Genomic DNA, 5,424 nt, shown 5'->3' with positions numbered 1-5,424 from the left:
TGTTAGTGTTAGTTATAGAAATATTAGAAATGTTAGTTTTAGTTATAAAATTTAGAATTTGCATATATGAAATCACAATCCATCATTTAAAAATGTTACTTTACTTTTGCGGCATATAGTATTTGTTGTCGACGATGCCCGGCCCGCATCCTCGCCGTCGACCCGTTCGCGACGACGTCCTGCTTCAGAGGACCCATGTCCGGGACTGGGCTCCGCTGGGCTGGCACTGGGAGGTGCTACCTTCAGGGGCGCGACGCTTGGTGAGGAACCCGGCCCCGGGTCCCGTCGTCGACCCTCATCTCCTTTGGTGGCGTTCACGTGGGACACTTTCGGTGCGGAGGGAGCCGGCCCAGCCGGAGGTAGTACGTCGCCATGTCAGGAAGGAGGACGAGCACGTCCATCGCTACATGGTTGCTATGGACGTCAGGTTCTCCAATACCTGGCAGGTTCTTTTGGGAGATCACCCGAGCTATGATCCAGTGATGGTTCCTTCTCTTTGGGTGTCCACCGCCCGCACCTCAAGAACCGCGAGTGGCCTAGATTACTCTGTACTATTTTATCTTTATTAGTTTGCTAGCTAGCTAGCTAGTGATGTATTCGATATTATATCTATTATTCGAGACAATGTATTCGAGATTATATCTATTTTTCGAGACGATGTATTCGAGATTATATCTATTATTCAAGACGATGTATTCGAGATTATATTCGATGATGCTTATTATGTACTATGATTGATTCAGTTTTCCTTATTAATTGATTGCATCCATGCATTGTAATTTGAATATATTTCTTTTGGATTACTTCAACAAAACCTATGGCAGACAATACCGGCAGAGAGGGAGAAGAGGCCCTGTTCAATATCATACGCAATCCTCGCGGGCCAGATGATGATCAGAATGAAGAAGATTATGACGGCTCCGAATATCTAAACAACACCGGGGAGGGTGATATGATATTCGATCACGACGACCGAATTGATGAAGTCATGAACTATGAACATGACGAAGAAAATGTTGATCTTGAAACAACAAAGACCGGCGAGGTATATATATTTATATATGCGGGCATCTGGTGATCATCACATGTTTTAAATGACTTGAAGATATATTAATGAATCAATCTTTCTTCTTTCAGCCATCCGGATCGAGCAAATCTTCAGGCAACAGGAAACATGGCCCTAACAAAAAGTTGAAGGAAGGTGTAAAGTACAATATCGAGGCCATCAGACCTAATGGCGAACCATTAGCGCCTAAGAAGATTGCGGAAAAGTTCATTCGTCAGTGCGGAGTTCTTGTGAACGACCAACTCCCGATCTCCCTTCAAGAATGGAGAGAGCCAGAAAAGCCACGTCCAGGAGTTACTTTTGTCAATGACAGACAAAAACTTCTGCTTTGGGAAACGCTCATGGAACATTTCACCCTACCAGATCATTTCACAGATGCAGATGTGGAGAAAGTCAAGGACGTTGCTCTTAAGAAGATGGCGGTTGCATTCAAGAACCACAAGATTCGTGAATGGGCCAAGTACGTCAAGGGAGGAAGGAAGACTCTAGTATTCGAGGGAACACTAGAGAAGCAAAGTGCTCATTGGGACGATTTCGTGAAATTCAAGGATTCGGAATTATCTAAGGAACGGTCGAGAATAAACAAGGCCAATGCCGCAAAAAAGGATAAGTTCCATAAGCTGGGGCTAGGTGGCTATGCGGTGGGAATGCCTAAGTGGGATAAGTCTGAGAAAGAGATGCTGGATGCAGGTGTCACTCCATAAACATTGAGCTGGCCCCCCAGGTGCATGACTTGGTTCTATGCGCATGGGGGGGGGAGTTGGACCCGAAGACAGGCAAAGTTTCGAAGAAGGCATGTCTGGACGGAGCTGAAGATAAGCTACTTGTTGCAATAGAAGAGGCTCGATCGGGGTTGTTCGAGCCCAACAGAGAGAACAACGAGCTTACGCGTGCCCTGGGAAATCCTGAACACCCAGGAAGAACACGTGGCATGGGCGCTATTCCGTGGTATGAGGGGTTTTCGGACTGGAACGCTGACTACAGAACCCGTGCGAGAAAAAAGATTGCGGAGGAGAAGAAGAGGAAGATGGAGTAGGAGCAGAGGAAGCTAGACTATGAACGCTATCAAGGCCTAGAATCAGCGCACGCGGACTTGGCAGTCAAATTCCAGCGGCAGCAGGAGCAGATCGACTCACTTAGCTAGCAAAGGGGGTCTTAGCAGCTAGCAGATGATCCACCATAGGATAGCACCGTCCCATCCATGCCGAGAAGCAGCGTGGGTTCCACCCCGGGCGACGCATTGCTGGATAGCTACCCAGTGGATGACATCATGGAGAACACTAACTGCGAGCTACACTTCAAAATGAAGAACATATCCATGAAGGTGGCGGACGCCCTTGCTTTTACAAATCCCCCGAGGCAACCTTCCATTGCAATCCGATTCCAGCGAGCTATGCTCGTGTCTTGGTTGATGAGGTGGTGTACCAATATTCGGGGCTAGAGCTTGACATTCCTGGAGGTGACGATCAGCACACAGTAGGAGAGGCCAACCATCATATCATCCTATGGAGAAAGGATTGCATCATCTTTCGAAGGCCACAGACACCGCGTCATCCGACTCCTCATCGCAGTCCGCCACCGAGTCAACAGACTCCCGCTCCTCCAAGTCCACCAACGCGTCAGGCCACTCCTCCTCCAAGTCCGGCACAGCTTCAGGCCACTCCTCCTCCTCCAAGTCCGGCAAAGCGTCAGGCCACTCCTCCTCCATGTCCGGCACAGCTTCATGCCACTCCTCTTCCAAGTCCGGCACAGCTTCAGGACACTCCTCCTCCTCCAACTCAGCCACGTCAGCCGTCTTCACCGCCTCAGCAATCACGGAAGAGAGCCGCCTCAGCTATGGTGTGTAGCGGTACAAGTCGAGGTAGTACTGTAGGTACAGGCGGAGGCAAGCAATTTCAATATGGTCCAAGCCTCGTGCCTCTTCCGCAGAGGCCTTACGACAAGTCCGAGGAGGAAAACGTAGCCATATCGAAGGCCGAGGTGGAAGCCTATTTTGCACTGAAACCGCCACCGCCGCCAAGGGAGAAAGTGCATGTGGAAAAGATTGACCACTTCATTCGTATGGTTAGAGAACCAGCTCCCAAGACTGTTGACACAGACTATGAGCGCCACATCAAGAAGTTAAATCGAGCACGTCTACAGAAAGAGGCGAGCTTGAGCTCGAGCAAATCAGCTGGCAAAAGGAGCGGTAAACCCGTTCCCCAGCTGGGAGAACAGGCGGCGCAATCAATCCCCCCACTTGTTGTACCAACAACACATGAGAGTAGGCGCGCCCAATATTATTGTGGGCAAACCGTTAACGTTCCCGGGGTGGGCGATGTGGTAATAACCGAGGAGCATATTGCGCAGGCTTAATCGATCAGGATCACTGTTGGATAACTCCTCGATATCGAGCCCATGTCTCTGACTAGAGAGGAGGAAATAAAACGGAAATATGCCCGGCGCCAACCTTTGGTCAAGCCAGAGGAGGTCCATAAGCTCCCAACGAGAATGCATGAATTGCATCAATGGTACATGGACATTACCAAGATTTCCAATCGAGAGTCCCTCATGGTGAATGTCAACAAGGATCATTACTACCATGAGAAAGCTGTGACCGTTGAGTATTCAGAACTATTTCAGCTATACAATCAAGATGCACTCGACAAATCTATCGTCAGTTGCTATTGTCTGTAAGTGATTTCTTTCTGTAATTTCAGTCTCAAGCTAGCTGTAGTGATCATTTTGATCAATCATTACCTGTAATTATCCTCACTATATTCTTTTCTGTGGTATTATGCAGGATGAAGATTTATGAAATGAAAAAGGTGGACGCTATGGCATTGGGTTCATTGACCCAAATACCATTAATGAATACACATGGAAAATAGATCCATATCACGAAAAAGTGTAGAGGAAAGCATGCTACAGTTCTTCAAGGAACTCAAATACAATGAAGATATACTACTTCCTTACAACTTCCAGTGAGTCACACTGTCTTGTACTACAAATTCTGTTTTTCCCTACTAGCTAGCTACATGTTTTTGCTTTCATATGCCCGCTTAATTAACACATGCAAATGTGTGTGCATGTAGATTTCACTGGATCTTGTTAATCATTAAAGTTGATGAAGGAACAGTTGAAGTACTAGACTCACTACTTAAGAAAGCAAGTGACTACACCATCGTGAAGGGGATAGTCAACAGGTAATTTCAATCATTATTAACTATATCTCAGCCTATTTAATTAGTTCGTCATTTCCTGATAACAACTATTTAATAACCCATTTATTCATTTTCTTTGTCAGTAGGCAGGGCTTGGGCAAAGTTCATCAGGGCCACTCCAGGCCCATGGAAACAAAATCTGAAATGGTATCGACCCAAGGTAAGTAATTAAGTAGTACTAGCTAGCTGCCATCTCTTTAATTATCATGCTTGATTAATTATTATCTGATCAAATTCCATTCTCGTAAAGGCCCTGAAGCAGGCGCCGGGGAATGATCTATGTGCATACTATGTTTGCGAGAACATTCGCATGATGGCGTTCGAAAGGAGCAAATCTCAAAGACAGGAGTGGGTACGATATCGATTGTCAGAACACTATTCACAATTTTTACACCATTATCGATATCTAGTCACACAACTAATACACATGCATATTGATCTCCTTCTTAACAGTTCAAAGAGGTGCGGGACAAGCTCCTAGCACATGACCGCATAGAAGCAATTCAAGAGGAAATAGCGGGATTTTTGCTCGACCAGGTCATAGATCCCAAAGGAGAATACTATTACCCGCTACCGCCCCCATGAACCACTTCCAATTGTTATCGTGCTCCGAAGGCACCAATTAGTTAGGCTAATGCCACTGGCTCCGAAGGCACCAATTAGGAGAAATTATATATATATATATATATATATATATATATATATATATATATATATATATATACATGTGTGTATATATGTGTGAATTAATTAATGGTGGTTGTGAGACATTCGATGATATATATATATTATGATCGGTTCAACTAGAAATTCTATTTATATATATGCATAATGTGTACAATATGTACTATCGTAAAATACCAACAAACGAAAAATAATTAAATGGAAAACACAAAATTAACTGAAAAAGAAATCATAAACCCAAAACCCCCCAACCTTTTAATACCGGTTGGTGACACCAACCGGTACTAAAGGGCTCCCTGCCCCCGAAGCTGGCTCGTGCCACGTGGTTGCCCTTTAGCACAGTTCATGCTGAACCGGTACTAAAGGGGGGGGGCTTTAGTGCCTACACTTTAGCACCAGTTACCAAACCGGCACTAAAGGGCCTTACGAACCGGTGCTATTGCCCGGTTCTGCACTAGTGGGAGCTCCGCC

The sequence above is a fragment of the Triticum dicoccoides genome, chromosome 6A (genome assembly GCF_002162155.2).
Source record: "Triticum dicoccoides isolate Atlit2015 ecotype Zavitan chromosome 6A, WEW_v2.0, whole genome shotgun sequence".
Classification (NCBI taxonomy): Eukaryota; Viridiplantae; Streptophyta; class Magnoliopsida; order Poales; family Poaceae; genus Triticum; species Triticum dicoccoides.
Note: the sequence above shows the minus strand (reverse complement) of the source record.